General features: G+C 41.1%; 2 long non-coding RNA genes across 2 annotated transcripts; both read left to right on the top strand.

Annotated features, from left to right (window-relative positions):
• Positions 1-4832: 4832 nt before the first annotated feature.
• Positions 4833-5403, top strand: LOC134215304 (uncharacterized). The gene is made up of 2 exons (XR_009980108.1): positions 4833-5024; positions 5098-5403. It is a non-coding gene; the product is annotated as an uncharacterized LOC134215304 (long non-coding RNA).
• Positions 5404-10414: 5011 nt separating this feature from the next.
• Positions 10415-21616, top strand: LOC134211037 (uncharacterized). Its single transcript, XR_009978914.1, has 3 exons — positions 10415-10926; positions 20721-20895; positions 20954-21616. It is a non-coding gene; the product is annotated as an uncharacterized LOC134211037 (long non-coding RNA).
• The last annotated feature ends 309 nt before the right edge of the window (positions 21617-21925 follow it).

Below are 21925 nucleotides of genomic sequence, written 5' to 3'. Positions count from 1 at the left end.
CTGATTAAGCGAAAAACGTACTCTTATATGAACTTTTGGTTACTTGGAAACAGTTTTGCAGTTATCGGACCGCTAAACTTCAAACTGATGTCAAACTCAATGACAGCTGCATTGCACTGCACATTTAGAAGCACTTTTATTGCATCTGACGCCGATTGACAACCCTTTGACGTCTAGAATGCAATGCAGTTATTGAACGACATTCGTTAACTAAAAGTAAACATGTTGCAGTTATCGAACGGCTACTGTAACAGCAAATTTAGATTAATTGAAAAACTGCTCGAAATCTACAAAATTTCAGATAAAAAAATCGCGTCGTTTACTCGCATTACCGGCAGCACGTCTGGCTTTTGAGCCGTTCGCTCAAAGCTGGTAACATCATTGGGTTTGTTTAGATTTGTTAGCCAGAGAAGTTCTGCTTGCCATATATTGATAACCTAGTAAGAATATGCATTTTTAAAATAACTTCAAGCCAGATTTTCAAATAGAAATATGAAGTGAACGGCCTATAAACCAAATCAATTGCTCAGCATGGTAGTTAAGGGCCCAAAAGTACTAAAAACCATAATGGTGCAAATGGTTCATGAGACGTTCACTCAAAATAACAATAAAAGTATTGTTTAGGGAATATCAATGTAACGCGAGAATTTACTCGTAATATTGCGCTTAAGCCCCACAATTTTATTCCTCAATTTGAATTTCGCTCCAGCGCCTTCTGATGGCAATGTCATACGATACATTATTCTGTGTAACATGCTTGCAAGATGATGGTAGAGGAGTTGAACGATGGATTTTTCTTTGGGAAAGTTGATCTTTAATAAAATAAAGAAACGATTGAGCTAATAAACATTTTTGACGGGAAAGGTCAATTCAAATGGAAGCTTGGAAAAACCTTTGACCCTAATAAATCTCATAACCATGTATCTAGGGTAAAGTGCCCACTCATGTTTTTTAGAAACTTTATTGAAGTGATAAAAATTCATAATAAATAAAATTCTGTTGAGCCTTTTTATGATATGTCTTCACTTGTCATAAGACGAGTTTGTACAATCCCATTTAATTCCACCACTTAAGTCGAGTCAAGTACGAGACACTGAAGACGACCTTACTGTTGAGGTCGAAAAACGTATCTGTCAGGGTACAATTAAATGGTGGAATTAAATGGGATTGTGCAAACTCGTCTTATGACAAGCATAAAAAAAGCTTCCCACATTGAACTCAATCATGATCGATGTCCAAACAGTCATTAATGTTTTCTGCCAAACATATGCTCATCTCATTCTCTTCAACCGCTGCAGACTGTGCAACAGCAGTCAATAACTGTTCATCCTCTTCCGCTTTATCTGCTAGACCATTGATGATCACTTTCATGTCGGCCATTAGGATTGAGACACTCTCGAATGTAGCTTGCAACGCTTCAACTTTTCTACCGTAGCCAGCATTGACACTTTTCGCTACCTGCAGATCTTTTCGCATCGAGGACAACTTAACGGATGCATCTTCCAATCCTTGTTTGAAGACTGTCGACAGATGATCTGTTGCATAACCTTTAACCAAACTCTCTCTGCGATGCGCCGGTGATGCTTGAATGTAATTGTCCCACATACTCCAGTGAATGTCGGAAACGTACTTGAATCTTTCAGCTTTTTGGCTTCACGCGTTGAATGTGCCCCTGCTCTGTCTTTTTGTGCTAGTTGAATAAGTTTACTTTCGGCCTGTATCCACATTTGAAGCGATTGAACAGACAAGGAATACGTATGAATAATTAAATTCAAATGTTTGTCGTACACACTTAACTCATTTCACCGTATTCGGTAAATTTTACCGAAATCTCAACAGCATAACTGTTCGGTAATTTATTTTACAGATTTTTTGTAATTTTTTCCATTGCTCAACTGTCAAAATCACCGAAAATCAGTTAAATTATTTACCGAACAGTTCTGCTGTTGAGATTTCGGTAAAATTTTACAGAATTCGGCGATTTATTTTAAGTGTGTACTATTTCATCAGAGCCTCGATCGTCTTCGATTTACTCAGATTATACACTTTCTTAGAATCAGGATCTTGAACGATCACGTAGTTTTCCATGTCCTCAATACCTGGAAATTCCTATGGGGACCATTCGACGTCGTATTCCAGTTTAGTGCATCCGGATACTCTGAGACTGTTTGATAATCAATGCCAGATTACAAAACATGTTAGCTACTCCCCACAGCTCCTCAAAGATATCATCCACTGTGTCACCGAAGAAATCGTATCACCCACTTCATTAGATCTCCGGCGTACCGTTTGACGTTTATGAGTTACAACTTGCAGTAAACAATAGCGGCGACAATTTTTTACACTTGTCTGGGAATGGAAGCATAAGCACAGAGAACAGACGATGAAGCTGCACTTGCTATGTTGTGATAACTTTTTACTGTTCATTTTGAAATAACTTTGGAATGTCGCCGTTATCCCGTGCAAAATCAGCGCTAGCAGCAGCAAAAAATGCCGCTGTGTGCTAGTGTCCTTTTGCATACAAGAGTACATCAATCAATGATTATTTTGCATTTATGTCTTAAAAATATCTTTATTTCTACAACAGGTAAATATAATCATCAACAAAAATATTCCTTAATCTTGAAAGGAATGAACTTGAGCGATGCAACCAACAGCGGCTTTAGCGCCACTCTCCGACAGGAGAGACCACTGAGGCTTGTTAAATTTCCCGGCTGAGACCCTATCTAAGGGCGGTTAATAGAAAGCTCAAACACACACGCGATCAATAACACCATCCCAAACGTAGCTAAATCCTCAAGAGTTCTTCATAAATGAACCCGAACCTTCAATGAGAGAGCAAGGATAGAATTTGTGGAGTGTTTAAATAGACGACTAAATAAAAAACCTCAAATGACGATCGGGTTTCGTTATCAAACAAAGCCAATAGGAACTTTCAGTATGGTACATTCTACGTGTATTCAATTTTGCTTTGTACGTTAGGGCTAAGCTTTCATTCATAAAAGTCCCTATGGTGACGTCACTCCTATCGGTTTAGATCTTATAGACTAGACAATATTTTCAAAAAAATAACGGTCTGACCTTGTTTCTGGTACCAGTCGATTTCTGCGGAGGGTCGGGATTCCGCGATTCCGCACATGCAGCTCGGTGGCGACGATGGATCGAAATTTATGCGCTGAATACTCGGTCGTTACCCCTATTGCAACGCTTCGCCTGTTGCGGTCATTCGACCCCTTCGGTGACTCTCAACACGAGGTGGCAGCACGTGTCTTTCGATGACGTAGAGTGCGACTAGGGTCGGTGTAATGAGGCGATTCGCAGAGGTGGCGAACGGTTGATGATGACGCAGTTGTTGGTAACTAGATGACGCGATGCCACACCGCACGGTTGCGACGTTTCGTCTGCACGATTTTTCCGAAGGCGGTCTTACTGGGCGGATGCAACGTCACGCTAGCCGCTCGAGCACTAGAGTGTGCCAAAAAGGTTTTCCGCTCACTACTGCACACAAGATTAGGTGGTCACCGATTTTCTAAACCAAAGAAAAAACCCACGTTGAAAGGCGGGTTTGTGTACCTGTTCAACGATTGATTAGTCTCTAATCATGCTTTGTCCAATACGACTACTATTCTTACCTGTACTGGTTCTACTATCGGGCGCGAACCGAGAATAGTAAGCGTAATAACCGACTTAAAATTTTCCCTAAAGTAAGCAAAGCTATTAGGATCTATTTACCATTTGGGGTATTCGAAAACTAACCAAATACGGCAATATTTCCTCCACAATAATCCGCTATTTAGCTTGCCGTAGGAAATAGCTCTCAATTTTCACTTTTTAGGGCACAATGTCTAGCTTTAGGTCACAATGGTCTGCTTGGCTCGAAAACTAGCACAAAAGTGATTTGAGGTACGCGAAGGGCATTGTTTCACCCGATTTTCCAACACAATTACCTTCAAACACAACTTTTTGAAGAACGCAATTTCTCATCCTTGCCATTTCACTTCGCACATAAGGTTCTTCTATGTTGTCTCTTTCCGCCTATATTAAAAATTTCCAATAGAAACTTAGTATAGTGGAGGACAAATAAAATTGAGTTTTTAACATTTTTGGAGCTAGAGTTATGAGATCTGAAGCATGGAGCTCAAAACGATACTCAATTAGAAGCGCCCATTGATTCCTCTATCCGCCGCCAGATGGTACCAAAACCGTTTTGGAAGCTTCTTTTACTCGTGATGTTCAGACATTTGGTCAAAATGCACCAACGAGGAAGATAAAATCGTTACATTCGCTTAAACTATTTCTTTAAAAATTTTGAAATTAGAAATTTCAAAATTTTTAAACTTTTGGTATTTAGTGTACAATAATATAACTTGCATCCTTTACCTTTTTTTTTTTAAACATATTTTGTTTTGCTTCTTGTCTCAACAAATTTAGATTTTTATTATTAAAACCGGTTTCAATTGAAGTTTCCACTATCGTTTTCTTCCTTCTCTATGGCTTCAATCTGATACGATTCCTTCTTTTAATTCATGCCCTTCGAACTCATTCATACCATAGCGACTAATTCATTTACTCCAGAAATATCTGAACATATACAAATCTAAGAACCGATTAACTCCAGATAGATCTGAAAATCATTCAACTAATAAGTGCCTATTTACTCCAACGATGGTTGGAAAAACTTTTCTGTTTATCCATCAAATCTCAATGTTTTAACTTATCTCACGCCCTTTTCGTTCTTTCAGAAACGACGATGGAAACATCGTATGAAACCTAAAATGTATCTTACACCTATGCTACATGTATTTTACGCAAACGCTTGCTGTGGCAAACGCTTGACTTGTCAAAGGTAAGGTTTTGTAAATTACTTGATGGTGAGCTCTGATTCGTACCTACTATTATTGGATATAAATCGAACATTTGAATTGATTGCATTCTACTATTGCGAAAAGATGGAAACTCGTCAAAATGAGATTATTTTACTCTATGGAACAAACGAAGTTGTGAGAAATAGAAAAAAAAAACGGGTAAGAAATATAATAAACCGGATTACCACGGACATTACCTATTATTGTTGTATTTATAATCTACATTTACTAGTGCCTGGACATGGTGCAATGCCAAAAATCGTCATCAATGACACTGACAGGATGTGTGAATGACCTTGACCTACCTTGACCACGACGAGAGGAAACACGAGGACGTCTCTACGCCGGGCTGCCGTAAACACCTCAAGAGTTTTTTTTTTTTGTATTGGGCGAACTGGTTTATGTGCAACACGGCGGGTTGCACCGTCATAGCTGATTGTTTAAGTGAGTTATATTTTCTTCAGAAATGATCCATGATAAGTTCCTGGGATCCGTGTCCCATTTAAATTCTCTAAAATATAAGAATTTGTACCAAGAACTTCACGGATTCTTACTTTGGTAAACTTATTTGCGAATTTGCCTACGAAATCACGTTCCTTGTCAGACAAGTGTACATTCTTTTTATAAACCTCTTCTCCATTCTTAAAAGAATGTTTTTGATTAGCTCTCAAATTGTATGAGCGAGAATACCGCTGGTATGCAGTCATTAGGTTCTGTCTTACCGTTTTGAACAACTCATTCAATTCCTCTGAGACATCTGCTGGTTCACGAGATGTATTGCCGTTCGTGTCTCTAAGTTGCTCATATTCCAGACCGGAGCTTATCATATTCCTCCCAAAGTTAACGAAAAATGGAGAGTAACCGGTACTATCATGTACTGCGGTTCGTATAGCTCGAGCAATTAGATGCACCGATTGATCCCAATCTTTATGATCTTTTTGTTGGTTCAATGAACACCGTATGGACGTGACAATCACGCGATTAACCCTTTCTGTGGGATTAGGGCTGGGATGGTAAACAGACAGGTTCCAATGTGAGACATCATATTTTTGCAATAACTTCTCGAAAGCATCCGAGGTGAACACCCTTGCATTATCTGAAATGCACACTGCAGGGGCACCGAACAAGTTAAAAATGAGATTTTCGACGAATGTGCAAACCGCATTGGCCGTTGCACTTCGCATGCACTGTACCATCACAAATTTTGAAAAAAAATCGCATACTACAAGTAACCACATATTACCATTCCTCGAACGAGGGTATGGACCGAGGAAATCTAGGGAAATCATTTCCCATGGTCGCGAACACAGTTTGGGTTTCCCACAAACTGGCGTCACATTTTGGTTCGGTGTTTTAGATTCCCGGCAGACCTCACACCCATAACAGAACCGTTTGATTTCTGACGACATACGAGGCCAATAATATTTCTCCCGTACTCTAGCGAGCGTTTTCAGAAAGCCGAGATGAGCTTCTTCATGAATATCTTTTAGAATGCTTCGTCGTTCATTCAGGGGAACAACATACTTCCACTTGTATGCGGGATCTTCAACGAGGGCTGAATTTGTAACAAACTTATAGAGATTTCCGTGAACTATTTTGAAGTCAGTATAGCGGTCCGGACTTTTCTCAACTAATTCCTTGAGCTGGGAGATATATGGATCAGGGAATTGGGAATCAATTTGGTTAATTGAACGAGACAAGGCATCTGCAGGGATGTTTTCGGAGCCGTTTTTATATTGAAGAAGGATTTCGTACTTTGCGAGCTTCAAAGCCCATCTAGCAATGCGTGGGGACTTCGACTCTATTGACATGGTCTGTAAAAAGGTAAGGCTCATCGCATCCGTCTGGACGATGAATTGTGAGCCTTCCACGAAATGTTTGAAATGCTCAATGCTAAGCAGGACTGCTAAGCATTCCCGCTCAGTGGCGCTGTATCGTCTCTGAGTACTTGAAAGTTTTTTTGAGTAATACGCGATAGTCTTTCTTTCGCCGTCCTGGATCTGGACTAGGACAGCCCCTATCGCGAGGTCGGAACTATCCGTCTCTATTATGAACGGTACATCAAAGTTCGGATTGGCAAGGATTGGAGCGGTGATGAGGGAAATTTTGAGCTTTTCCAGGGCTTTTTGTGCCTCCTCGGTCCAAGAGAATTTTTTTTTATCTTTTTTTAGTAGATTGCTTATAGGGGTGGTGATGTCTGAGTAACTTTGTATGAATTTCTGGTAAAATCCAGCTAACCCCAGAAGACGACGAATGTCTTTAATCGTATTGGGTGTAGGGTAATCGAGTATCGGTTGAATCTTGCTGACATCCATGGACAAGCCCTGTTCAGATAGCACGTAGCCCAGATACTTGATCTGTGTTTGACAGAACTTGCTTTTAGTCAAGTTAATCGTCAGTCCTGCTAGACGTAACCGATCGGCGACTGTTTTAATCAACTGTATATGTTCGGCCAGTGAATTAGACAGGATTATAATATCGTCTAAGTACACATATACCTTTGGTTCTAGGTCGTGCCCTAGAACACGCGCCATGAGCCTAGCCATAGTGGCCGGGGCATTAGTTAGGCCGAAAGGCATCACCACGAAGCGGTATAAGCCTTTATTCGTACGGAAAGCCGTTTTATCTTTTGCTGGCTCCTCTAGAGCAACTTGGTAGTATCACTCTGAAAGGTCAATAACCGAAAAGTATTTTGATCGTTGTATGCGCTGCAGGATGCCCATCATATTGGGAAAGGGATAATCATCCTTCTTTGTAACTTGGTTTAGGCGTCTTGAGTCGAGACATATGCGCCATTTACCGTTGGCCTTTTTAATTGGCAATAAAGGATTTATGAAGTCCACTGGACCTGGGCATTCTTCTATCACCCCTAGCCGTTTCATTCTGTCTACTTCCGCATCTATGACTTCTTCCACAGCGGGAGACCACCTATAGGATGGTAATCGTTTGGGCTTTGCACCCGGAACCAATTCTATAGAATGTTTTAGTATATCTGTCCGTCCCAATGCTCCGTCGTTAGTGGCGGGAAGCTGTTGAACTGCTTCAAAAAGTGTCGCACGTTCTTGTACGGTCAATATGTGTTCGGTCTTCAAATCGCTTGGCCGTAATAAATTATTTTCAGGAACCTCAATAGTGGGTATTTCAAGGCTCTCGTCAATTTTCTGACAAATTATTGTTTTCTGAACCCGTGTTCACAGGGATAATTTGAAAACAAATAGATTCTTCATTTTCTGAAAAATAATCCTCTACTCGTAGGAGTTCAACCGTATTAAGAGTGTCATTGGTTGATGTTTGAACCAAACCTGGTTCCATCAAACGGAAGCCAAATTTGTCTAAAAAGTCGATTCCTAGGATCAAGTTCTTTTTCATTTCCGGTACGATAAGTGTTGGAATAATCCGAGTCAGGGATCGGAAGGCAATTGGTAGGTTTACATATTTTCGGAGACGAGCCAGCCTCGGGCTGAAAGTCTCCTTAATAAAGACACAAAAAAAAAAAAAAAAAAGGTTTACATAGCCCAGACATTGGTAGGGTGTACCGTCTGCTGTTGCGATTTGAAGTCGAGTTGGATGAACTTCCAGTCCCAATTTCCTTATTAAATCAACCGAACTAATTATTGACAAGCTAGCTCCTGTGTCAGCAAGGCCTTCTACTTCCTCGGAAAGTATTTTAACTTTGATGTGTGGGCATTTTCGTACCGACGTATTAATAGTGCATACTCGATTGAAGTATGAAAAAGATGGTATGGGAATACTAGAGTCTGCGGCAGAGGAAGTCTGACTCCCGCGACATTCCTCTGTTATTAGTTTTTTTGATCATTCGAACGGTCCATATTTAAGTTATGCTGGTTAGGACACCGGAAGGCAGTCGTACCATTTTGTCCGCAAATGTGACAAAACAGTTCTTTCTTTTTGTCGCATTCTCGCCAAGTGTGCCCTACCTGCCTGCAATTCCAGCACTTCATTGGAGGCGTATTGGAGTTGGTCAATTCCCTGTTAGACTCACGGAATCTACCTCTCTTTTCATTTTCTTTACGTGTAAACTGTTCAGACATCTGTTGTAGCGCAAAGACCTGTGCAGATTCCTCATCTTCTTCCTCAGCCACTTCATCTTGAACTTCAAGGTGATGAATTAAAGGTTTTGAGGAATGAGGTCCTTGATATAAATTAGGCTCTAATGCGTCAAACCTGAAACATAATTGAGCAAGGTGCTCAATGGAATGTAACGGTTCAAGGGCTAGACGCCGCTTATAGCTAACCTTCATATTATCGATAATTAGTTCAAATTTTTCATTTTCCGTCATCTTTCGATTCATTCTTTGGGCGAGTGTTTCGATGTCGGTAAGAAAAGCGCTGAACAGTTCATTTGGACGCTGCTTTCTGTTGCGTAATTCTTCACGAATGATCCTGTCTTGGTTGGGATTATCGTAACGCATTTTTAAATAAACTTCCAACGTTTCCCAAGAATCAAATTTTTCCTCATATGTGGAATACCATATAAACGCATTGTCTTTAAAAAGTAAATGCGCATGCATTCTTAACTCTTCTTTCGGTATAGCATAGTGTAAATTGCCTTATGATTCATGGTGTTTAAGCACTGCAAATAACTGCTGTAGAATCACCCGACTTGGGAAATTAGATTGCAGATGGAACACGTCTTACCTCACGAAAGCGCACAGCTAAAATGGCGATGATGCTTGGCCTGCCGTAGCTACATCCGCTTTTGCCTTTGTCAGGATAAGCGTCAGTAGTGCCAATGTTTGCAGCCAAGTTACCCCCATTGCATGACAGTGATACCAACACTGCCGTCTGCCATCTATGACATATGTTAAGGCCAGTATGTACCTCACATCCTCCTTTTTCTCTAAAAAAAAACTACCACTCTAAAGAGTCATTTCCCGCATAATCATTTACCGTTCTTCGTACAGTTACAAATATAACATGGACATAGTTTATATCGTTACCCATTAAAATTAAGTTCTTCGAACAATACATATCTATGGTAGAACAATTACCTCAACCTTAATCGATGAGGTCTACAGGTCTACAGCCTACGAACCATAATCAGTATAATACTGATAAAATCTTTCCTCAAAACATGTATGAAGAAAATCGCTTTTTTAGGTCAACACTCTTAAGAACCCGTTGCTCATACAGTCCGGTCTACAAAAACCGTAGCCACTATGCTCAAAACGTTATCAGACTACAGTACGCTTACGGTTTAGTACCATAATCATTACGGTTCAACGTGGAACGTAAACCGTTCTAATAATGGTTCGACTGATGTTTGGATTTATGCGGGTTGTTGATTAGAGAATGTACTTATTTCAATAGTTACACGATCCGCGCAATTTTTGCTGTAAATTCTATTTACAGAACCAACAAAAAAAAACTTGACAGATTTTTCCCGTGTCTGTAATTTCGAGCACTTTTCAGTCATTGCATAAACTTTAAAATTTTGGGTATATTTCCCGAATCGTGTATGTACTACTCGAAAATGAGTCGTCGCCGCTGGCTGTCATTATCTTTAATAAACAAACTGAAATGCATATATGTGCGTGAAATCCTCGTTCAACGAAACATATATTATACATTTATATGTAACTACAAACAACGTTTAGCCTTCGTCTACCATATGTGAAAGCGTTTTGTTTACATTAGTAATGTTACTAATATGCTTATATCTGATCTATTTCCTGACATTATTATCACATTATTGGTCTTCATCTTTAGAAAACTACTCGAATGCTAGGTGTTTTCGGTGTTTTAGCATGGTGACGATGCTGTTGTGAATCGTTTTTGTTTTTTTCAAGATTTAGCTACAAATCATACCGGTTTAATCCAAAGTTCGGCAGCTCGGCAGGCAACTATCTAGAAACAGAAGATGGAACAAAAAGATCCTCCAAAAATGTTCGACATCGAGGGGATAATTTACCAAAAAACGGATCCGTATAACTGGACGAATTTGATGGACAGAGAGATGAGAATCGCATAAATTAACGCAAACACCACCTCTTTTTACTTCCCATATGAGCATCAATGAGCATGGATAAATAAATTCCTAGTGAGTATGGCATCAGCTTATCTTGCGTAGTTATTTTATTTCAACTCCATATTACTTTAAGTTTATCAATTTTGATCGTAAACAACTAAACAATATCTTCAGTTTGCTGTACATAATCGGATAGATGGGCTGGTGCTCGCTTCTGTCTGGATACGCGCTTCTCTATCGATACTTCCGGTAGTTTCTTGTCCTTCGAGTCCCTCCAAGGATGGACTTTTTTGACCTGTGTAACATGTCGACGAACATGTCTGTCTCCGTCACTGAGAATAAGGTTTCCATTATTTTCTTGGATGACTGAGTACCGCTTTTTGTCGAACCTCGTTTCCCCTTTTGCTTTTGATTGTCGTTCAAGTACAACTTCGTCTCCAGGGTGGACGATACATGGCCTGGCACATCTCCGTGCATCTTCGTGTTTCTTGGAGTAGCGTTTCGCTTCAAAATCCCTGGAATTCAGTAGTTGTTCATTTATTGTTACACGACCCCGGTTCATTAATGGAAGTCCTCGCCGAATTCGTCTGCCAAACATGACTTCTTCCGGTGGCATTCTGGTGACTGTGTGAGCTGCTGCATTGTGAGCATTGACTGCTGCCTGTAGCTCGTCGTTGAAATCACATGCATTAGACTGTGCTGTGGACATCGCCTTGTTAACAACTTTCATAAAGTTCTCCACTAGGCCATTCTGTTGTGGAAAGAATGGCGTGGAGAAGATCGTTCGAATACCACGATTGCTACAATAGTCTCTGTACTCTTCTCCATTGAAGGGCGGTCCATTGTCCGATTTAATCGCTTCAGGAAACCCTTCTCTGTTGAATAAGTCATCGAGTATTTTTCTGGTGTTCTCGAAACTTGTCGATTTTATGGGCCTTGCAATTGCATATCGTGAACGATAATCGATTATTACGAGAATCGATATTCCTCCATAACGTGAATAAGGCCCATTAAAATCTATGGCAATGGTTTCCCATACCGTCTTTGGAGCGAACATCCGATGCATAGGGGTGGGTTTCTCAGGTCTTCCATTTAAAGCACAAGTCTCGCACGACTTTACCCAGTTATTTGCGTCCACAGCCATTCCAGGCCACCAAACTCTCTCACGCAGGATGCTCTTAAGCTTTGCCGTTGAAGGATGGCCTGAATGCGCCACTTCAAGTGTTTTTGATCGTAGCTTATCAGGAATTACAGCGCAGCCAAGTTTCAATAGTACTCCGCTTTTCACGACGAGATCTTCGGACACTGCTTTAAACCTATTCAAGTGCTCCGACCAGTGTCCAGTATTCAATGCTTCTATGACCTATTGGTATGAAAAAACTGTTAAATTACTCTAATCAATGTTTCATTGTATACCATACAAAAGATTACCTGTTGAAGTGTTCCATCTTCTTTTGTATATTCCTTGATTTCATTTTCGGTAACGAAGCCTACCAAATTAGCTTCAACATGAGCCACTTCCCATGGACTTGTTTCTTCATCGAATGGTTCGTCGCTACCCTGGTACAACCGGGATGATGGATCCGCTATGTTTTCGGTACCTTTCACATACTCTACTGTGTAATCATAAGGGCTGAGTCTTAAGGCCCACCCATCTGCTCTGGTTAATGCTCTTTTTGAGCTTTCTCGCAATCTGTTTAAAATAAAAGCAACTCCGCTCGCATCGGTGCGCAAAGTGAAGTGTCGGCCCAATAGAAAGTACGAGAAGTGCTCAACTGCCCATACCGCTCCAAGAGCTTCGCGTTGATTTTGAGCATACTTCCGTTCAGTTTCCGTAAGAGCCTTTGATGCAAAACTGATTATACGAGGGTGCTTGTTGACTCCTTCTTGCACCAACACTGCACCGATGGCATTTGGTGATGCATCTGTATAAAGAACGGTATCTTCGTGTTCTGAGAAATAACCCAGTGATACAGTAGAACGTATAATCTGTTGTTTCAAAGCATTGAATGCTTTTTCTTGTTGGTCTCCCCAAGTCCATTCTTTGGATCCAACAATTGACCACAAAGGGCTGGAAATCGACGCAAAATTCCTTATATAAGGGCTGACAAACGACGCCAATCCAAGGAAGCTTCGTAGTTCCGAAGTTGTTGTTGGTCGACGAAACTTCTTTATGGCTCCAATTTTTGTCTCCTCGATATGAAATCCATCGGCATTCAATTTGTGTCCGAGGAACGTTACTTCTGTTCTGTCGAACTCACATTTCTCGGTGTTAAGGGTTAAATTATTGTCTTTAAAAATCTGAAGTACCTGAGCGATGATTTTATGCATTTTTTCCAAGCTATCCGCAAAGAGCAAGACATCGTCGATGTGGATAATTTTTTGTTCAACGCATTCAAGTATTTTAGACATTTCGCGTTGAAATATCTCGGGCGCACAGTTTACCCCAAACATCAAGCGTTTAAATCGGAACATACCATTTTCTGCCAAAAATGTAGTTAAGTCTCGCGACTCCTCGCTCAGCTCCAAATGATAAATAGGCGCTTTTCAAATCCTACTTCGTGAAGTAGCATGCGCCTTGTAGTTTGATTTTCATCTCATCTAGGACTGGTAGGCGGAAGTATTCTCTTTGATAGCTTTGTTAGGCGCTCTCATGTTGACGACTAATCGAAAATCGTCTTTCCCTTTGGATACAGCGGACATACCGCTTATCCATTCCGGTGCTGACACCACTCTTTCAATGATGCCACTAGCTTCCATCTCCACCAACCGTCGTCGTGCGCCTTCACGATATGCCGCAGGTATATTGAAATACGCATTTCTCGTTGGCGGAATGCTTTTGTCGATGCTAAATTTGACTTTAACCCCGGGCATCTTCGGGAAAATTTTGTCGTCATTTATCTCACACTTGTTCACCTGTGACCCAACAAGCAAAAGACCTAAGTCACTTGCTGTTGATCTGCTGAGGAGAGACCGTTTTCCTTCATTCACCACCAGAAAATCCGCTATCACTGAACTTTCTGATCCAATCGCTGCTACAGTTGCTCTGAATGCAAAATCAACCTTCATTGGAGCACTTGTTGCATAAGCCCGCAATCCCCTATCGGTGTTAATTGCAATGGGAATCAGCTTGGCTGATCCAGTTTCGAATTCTAGTTTTAGATTCAGCCAGTCACAACCTCCAACAACATTCACATCCGCCCCTGAATCAATTAGAAATTTTATTGGGCTGGATGATCCCACGCGACAGTTGATCAAAACGTCTTCAAGGGAAAGTGCGTTCAGCTGTTAAAATAAAAAACATTTCTTTTTTAAGGAATTCAACATTTATGAAACAAAACTAGTATATGTATTGTACTTTTTGTATGTGATACATCTCAAGTCAAATTCATTTTACCTCTTCTTCCTTGGTAGCAGCTTTCACTTCTTTTGGAAAATCCATTGGTAGTTCCTGTACTACATTGATTCGACTCGATCTGCACACCACAGCAAAATGGCCGAATTTGCCACAGGCGTTGCACTTAAGCTTCAGTGCCGGGCAAGGACGATTTCTGTGCATCCATTTGTTGCACCTTGTACACAGCTCAGGACGATTGTTGGACCGATTTTCATTTCGCCGGAACTGTTTGTTCCTGTATCCTCTCGATTCACCACCGCCTTCCCGTTTGATTGTAACTCTTGGTAAGCCGCTCCGTACTAGATTGATCGACTCAGATTCCACAGGCAATTTTCTGGTTTCGGCTTGATATGCTTCATCTCGTGTCGCGGCCTGCACAATTACGTTGGTCTCGTGACCGAACGTCCTGGCAGTTCTAGCTAGCTCACGATTTGTCATGCCCTTTAAGAGCTGCGCTCGCACAAAGCGTTCTTGGTCGTCAGTGCTGTATCGACATAAACGAACCTTTTCCATCAATCTTGAATGGAAGCTCATCGCTGACTCTCCTATACCTTGCTGCATGGCTGAGAAAGCTTCATGTTCTGCAGCGGTATCGGTCATGGAGCGGAGGTGGTCTTCGATGTTCCTGACAAAAGCTGTATAACACTCTTTATCATTCAAATCCGGTCGAAGTTTTGCTGCTCGTACAATTCCTTGAAGTTGATCACCCATCGACAAAAAAAGGAGCTGGGATCGACGCACAGGGTCAATTGCGTTAGACAGTGAAGCCGCAATTTCAAAATTCTCGATATACTTTGACCATTCCTCCCACATTTTGTTCGCTGGTATGTTCTTGGGGAATGGCTTCATTTGGTCCCACCTGATACTTGATCCACTTGCTTCTGACTGCGATGACAATGTCCGATAATTATTCCAGCTTTGCTCAGCCTCAATGGTGCCTGAGTTTACCTGGCGCTGGCTAGTGGTTTTCGATGTTACTTCTGCAAGAGTTTTCTTCAAGTCGGCGATTTGTTGCTTCAATATCTCATTCTCTAGGTATGGGTCCACAGAACCTTGGTGATTAGCATACTCGTATATTTCGTTTTCCTCATCATATTGTTCCTCATCATCATAGAATACCGGAGCACGAACGAACCTTCCGGGATCCTGAGGACCTGTCACATCCATCTCGAGATCCGAAACATCACACCCCCTATCGTATGGCTGGTCGACGCGAACGTATTTACCTTCTGATTCCATTTCAAAAGTTTAGTTGCGTTTGAGCCAAAGTTTGGTTTCTGTAAACATAGGGAATAGTTAGGATTTTTTTCATTAAAATCTCATACTGAATTTTTTCTATTAAATATTGCTTATCTCTTTTTTTACTTCTTCAAATTTTATTACACATTTGGGCAGTTTCAACTTCACTCCAATCATCATAGGGTTTTCTTTACCACTTGAAAATATTTCTCCAGAAGGTATTCTTTATCCCTCTAAATAATGTCTGCACCGGTGGTTTTCATTACGCATACGGTCAGTTTATTTGACAATGGTTTTCATTACTCATTTAAGCTATTATTCGCGCACAGGTGGTTTTCCTTACGCACCTTCTTATGTTTGGGGAATTTCTAGTTTCCCTCCTTTCTATTTAGGCAGTTTTCTTTACTCGGCCTTGTTTTTTTTTTTCTCTCTCTCTTTTTTGTATTGGAATTTCGAAAAAAAAAACAGTTTTCTTTACTTGCCCTAATTTTACTCCGACGGTATTCGCTACGCGTCCATCAAAAGATATTCAACACATATTTTTGTTCGAAACTGTGTATATTTAATTTTCACTCGGTGGTTTTCTTTACACACCAATATTTGATCAGGATTTAGTAGGATAGAAAAAAATGTCTGCCATTTTCTTATTCATTTGTTAAACTCACTTTTATGTCTCACTAAATAAATCCCAAGACGAGTGATTCTACAAAACGAAAATATTTTAATGTCCTGTTATGGTCGCCAATGTAAATTGCCTTATGATTCATGGTGTTTAAGCACTGCAAATAACTGCTGTAGAATCACCCGACTTGGGAAATTAGATTGCAGATGGAACACGTCTTACCTCACGAAAGCGCACAGCTAAAATGGCGATGATGCTTGGCCTGCCGTAGCTACATCCGCTTTTGCCTTTGTCAGGATAATGGGTCAAACACAATTGATACGTTTGCGTGCGTTTTGACAGTTTTCCCATGGGAAAACTGTCAAAACGCACGCAAACGTATCAATTGTGTTTGGCCCATAAGCGTCAGTAGTGCCAATGTTTGCAGCCAAGTTACCCCCATTGCATGACAGTGATACCAACACTGCCGTCTGCCATCTATGACATATGTTAAGGCCAGTATGTACCTCACACATAGGATCGACACAAAATGTTGATCTGCCGTAGAAAGTCGGTAACGGGAATGGCGTTTGTATCCCCGCTAAATTTAGGCCACTTTTCTATTATGTTGCACTGCTGATGGGGAAGTCGTCGCGTCGTTAGGGGTGGAGTATAGAAATCCGGACCACGAATGGAATTCACATTCGTGGGATTATGTGGAACCTGTGACCATATTTCAGATCGACCGCCTGGACGCACAGAGTTCATTGAGTGGCCTTGCCAATGGCCTTCAGGTTGATTTGTGGTTTCCCTAACCGGAGTTAACAACCTCCGATTTGCTGGATTCTGTGCTGACAATTGTAGTGGCGGTATAGGATTAGAAATATGAGCCGGTCGACTATAGGTTTCACCTCGTGAAATCCTAGACATTTCTGAATCTTTGAGACCTACATTGGCGATTTGATCCGTCAATTGATCAATGATTTCGTCGTTAATCAACGTCTGCCGTGACCCACTTTTTCTCAATTTATTGAGGTATGCCTTCACATATGATTCGATATCCGTCATGTGAACATATTCACTCTCGTTTCTTTCATGATCTACGGGTTCAAGAGGAACCGGAGATGAGGATATGACTTCAGGGCGTTTTGGTTCGAACATCGGTGTCGGCCATGCACCAGGTTGCTTGATGCTACTGCCTTTCATAAACCGATCCAAGTAGCCTTGTCGAACGTCAGTTTTAAATATTACATTTTGGAAAATCCTTTCCTGTGGGATCATTCGACTTCGTTCCCCTACGGGAATAAGTCTGTCCGTGACCAGCGGTAGACTGGTGGAGTGAGGTAACACGCGTTTCGTTTGATTCGCTAGATTGTCTTGACGGTAAGTCGTCTTAGGACGGGCTCCCTTTCCGTCATTTTCTAATTCGCAAGAAGCTAAAGTTTCTTTTGGATCAAAAAATGGATTGGTAGATCGTTCTGACTGATTTCGAGCTACCCCACCGACAGCTCCATCCTCTTCGGGTGGGTTCCGATCGGAACGCTCACACGAGGTTGAATTTGAGTTCAAATTCGAGTCAGTAATTTGCGGATCTTTTCGAGTTGGCTGTGGTTGTTCCAGCACACCAGTTCGATTGTCAAATTGGGTAGTTGACGCAGGACCTTGAGATGCGTAGGAAATCACATTCATGGTCGGTACCATCCAAAGAGCGTTGCAGAAATCAATAGCATAATACTGAATCGCCAACTGGGAAATTACGTAAAGAAGCAACCGCTGTTGATTTTTTTGATCACCGTTCTGAGGCACATACCTTCGAATACGCTTATGGTAGTGCACCAAACGCGACAGGCATCCTGTGCTCTCGCCAGCTCTGATCAAACTCTCAATCTCTTCCAATTTATCCGGAATATTGACGTAGTCTTCCATTAATCCATAATGCGACCAAATTGTCTGATTAGAATCTTCATCCCGTCGCAACAATTTTCGTAAAATCTTACGTTTATATTCGATTGGTTCGTCGTTCGAACACATACGAATTGCTAATTCGTAATCAATTTCGTCTTCTGCAAGATCATTCACATTTATCCTATACATATCCATGTTATAATAATAATAATAGTAAAAAATAATATAATTAGCTTTATAAGCAAAAAAAAAGAAAAAAAAACCTACCTAAAAAGAAAATACCTATTTCTAATAACTCAAATTCACTACTTCTAATTCAATAACTCCTAGTTGAAACTTCAATCGAATCCAAAATTTGAAAATAATTTACCTATTTAGTCTTAAAGCAACAAAAAATATGTACATAAATAATTCAAACTCCAATTATTTTCTGATATCTTTCTATCCTCGGCCCCACGTTGGGCGCCAAATGAAAGGAATGAACTTGAGCGATGCAACCAACAGCGGCTTTAGCGCCACTCTCCGACAGGAGAGACCACTGAGGCTTGTTAAATTTCCCGGCTGAGACCCTATCTAAGGGCGGTTAATAGAAAGCTCAAACACACACGCGATCAATAACACCATCCCAAACGTAGCTAAATCCTCAAGAGTTCTTCATAAATGAACCCGAACCTTCAATGAGAGAGCAAGGATAGAATTTGTGGAGTGTTTAAATAGACGACTAAATAAAACCTCAAATGACGATCGGGTTTCGTTATCAAACAAAGCCAATAGGAACTTTCAGTATGGTACATTCTACGTGTATTCAATTTTGCTTTGTACGTTAGGGCTAAGCTTTCATTCATAAAAGTCCCTATGGTGACGTCACTCCTATCGGTTTAGATCTTATAGACTAGACAATATTTTCAAAAAATAACGGTCTGACCTTGTTTCTGGTACCAGTCGATTTCTGCGGAGGGTCGGGATTCCGCGATTCCGCACATGCAGCTCGGTGGCGACGATGGATCGAAATTTATGCGCTGAATACTCGGTCGTTACCCTATTGCAACGCTTCGCCTGTTGCGGTCATTCGACCCCTTCGGTGACTCTCAACACGAGGTGGCAGCACGTGTCTTTCGATGACGTAGAGTGCGACTAGGGTCGGTGTAATGAGGCGATTCGCAGAGGTGGCGAACGGTTGATGATGACGCAGTTGTTGGTAACTAGATGACGCGATGCCACACCGCACGGTTGCGACGTTTCGTCTGCACGATTTTTCCGAAGGCGGTCTTACTGGGCGGATGCAACGTCACGCTAGCCGCTCGAGCACTAGAGTGTGCCAAAAAGGTTTTCCGCTCACTACTGCACACAAGATTAGGTGGTCACCGATTTTCTAAACCAAAGAAAAAACCCACGTTGAAAGGCGGGTTTGTGTACCTGTTCAACGATTGATTAGTCTCTAATCATGCTTTGTCCAATACGACTACTATTCTTACCTGTACTGGTTCTACTATCGGGCGCGAACCGAGAATAGTAAGCGTAATAACCGACTTAAAATTTTCCCTAAAGTAAGCAAAGCTATTAGGATCTATTTAACATTTGGGGTATTCGAAAACTAACCAAATACGGCAATATTTCCTCCACAATAATCCGCTATTTAGCTTGCCGTAGGAAATAGCTCTCAATTTTCACTTTTTAGGGCACAATGTCTAGCTTTAGGTCACAATGGTCTGCTTGGCTCGAAAACTAGCACAAAAGTGATTTGAGGTACGCGAAGGGCATTGTTTCACCCGATTTTCCAACACAATTACCTTCAAACACAACTTTTTGAAGAACGCAATTTCTCATCCTTGCCATTTCACTTCGCACATAAGGTTCTTCTATGTTGTCTCTTTCCGCCTATATTAAAAATTTCCAATAGAAACTTAGTATAGTGGAGGACAAATAAAATTGAGTTTTTAACATTTTTGGAGCTAGAGTTATGAGATCTGAAGCATGGAGCTCAAAACGATACTCAATTAGAAGCGCCCATTGATTCCTCTATCCGCCGCCAGATGGTACCAAAACCGTTTTGGAAGCTTCTTTTACTCGTGATGTTCAGACATTTGGTCAAAATGCACCAACGAGGAAGATAAAATCGTTACAATCTAAACCAAAGAGCAACTACAACTACCAGCGCCTGCTTCTTATCCAACTTCGATCGACTGCAAAGCGTCGCACACTCCCTGATATTCCAATATATTTTTTTGTTTTTTTTTGAGAAACTATACATGTGCACTCACTTTGAAGAGCAATTTTGGAGAACTGCACAAAGAAAAAAAAAGTTGGGATTCTGACATTTTCTAATTTTATTTTGAAAACTTGGGAAATTTGGTATTTTTAAGAGCTAAAACTTTTCAGTCCAATGCTAAATTGATAAATTTAAAAGTTATTGTTCAGTTTAAAATTGTGATTTTTACAGTGATAGATCTCAAAACAAAATTATAAAAATAATCAAACAAAACTTCAATTTTACATTTTTGGCAACACTTACATAAATAATGTGATCTTGTAGCCCACAACTATCTGTCAGTGACTGTTGCAAAATCGCGGTTCCTTCCAAAATCGATAAATTAAAGTCGGTTCCGGTTCGAATTAATAAATCCGCTGTGTTCCTTCGGCAGCAGTGAAATCAATTTCAAATGACTCAACAACCTATATTATTTTCGTCAAAAAAACTGGTCACATATGAACAACAATTCACAGCTGCTGCAAAAGAGTACCGCCAAAGAGGACGTGAAACGGTCTGCAAGTTCCAGCGAAAACAAACCAGCATACTACTCGGAATCCGAATCTGCAGTAATCGAGAAGGAAGGCGTGACAATCTGTTGCTGAGGCGAAGTTTAATGAAGACAACGAAGTGCAAATAGGCGCACAAACGGTAAGAAATTTCATCTAATCCACTCATATTTAAAATTTTAAACCACAGCTTATTACAGAACCGTCACCCGCGAGCACAACAAAATTCTTCGGTGTAGGAAAACGATCTACGAGGTAATACCTACTACGAGGATGTCATCTCTTGCCGTCATAACGACTACCCTCAAGGAATCGTGAGCAGGAGACCTGAAGTGAAACTCCCGTCTAAAAAACAATATAGCTCCGCTTTTCCCCGCTGGCATGTTGTGCAAGGTCTAACAGGGAACCGGAAACCAAACTCATCGAACGGATCCCTATATAGTGGTTTGATGTGTCGAACAACGGTCCACTACTTGAACGTGCAAGACGTCTACCGTTATCTGCAGGATGGAACATCAACACGATCGATACCATCAACGTGTTTATTGTCGAATGGTTACAGAACCCGTGACCACCAAGACAGCGGTAGCACTGGAAGCAATCATCACAATGAACCAGGACGAGAAAGTGTCGCATTAAAGCCGATTTTGGAGGACGTACATTCCATCGAAGGCAGCAGCCGTATTCCGGTTACATACAAGGCAGCTGGCCATTCAGACGATCAGAACAAGACGGGGTAAATATACACCACTGACTCAGAACGAGCCAGTAACGCCGATGGATGAAACCCATAACAATGTTTGTCAATTTTTATCAATATTTATGAATGTACTATAAATAAAATGACACAATAATATTGTTGTCGTTGCTAGTCCATATCATCGTGAGTTCATTGTGTCCGTTGATCCATATCGACAGTAATGACGGCAAGGCGCGTGTAGTGAAAACGTCACCGTATGGGCTGTGCATCTGGCGACTGACGAGGGTTTGGTCACAGAGAAACAGACGTCTCACTTAGAACAAAATGCAATCAAAATCATCGTCATGAAAACATTGTCGCCCAATGCTAAAATCACGATGAGTGGCCAAGCGGCAAGCAGATGGCGGTAGTGCGTAAACGTCAAACACAAGCAAAATCGATGGAAGCGCCATCGGTGGCCGATTGACCACCT

This window comes from Armigeres subalbatus, chromosome 2 (genome assembly GCF_024139115.2).
Source record: "Armigeres subalbatus isolate Guangzhou_Male chromosome 2, GZ_Asu_2, whole genome shotgun sequence".
NCBI classification, from domain to species: Eukaryota; Metazoa; Arthropoda; class Insecta; order Diptera; family Culicidae; genus Armigeres; species Armigeres subalbatus.
This window is presented reverse-complemented; position numbering and strand designations above follow the sequence as displayed.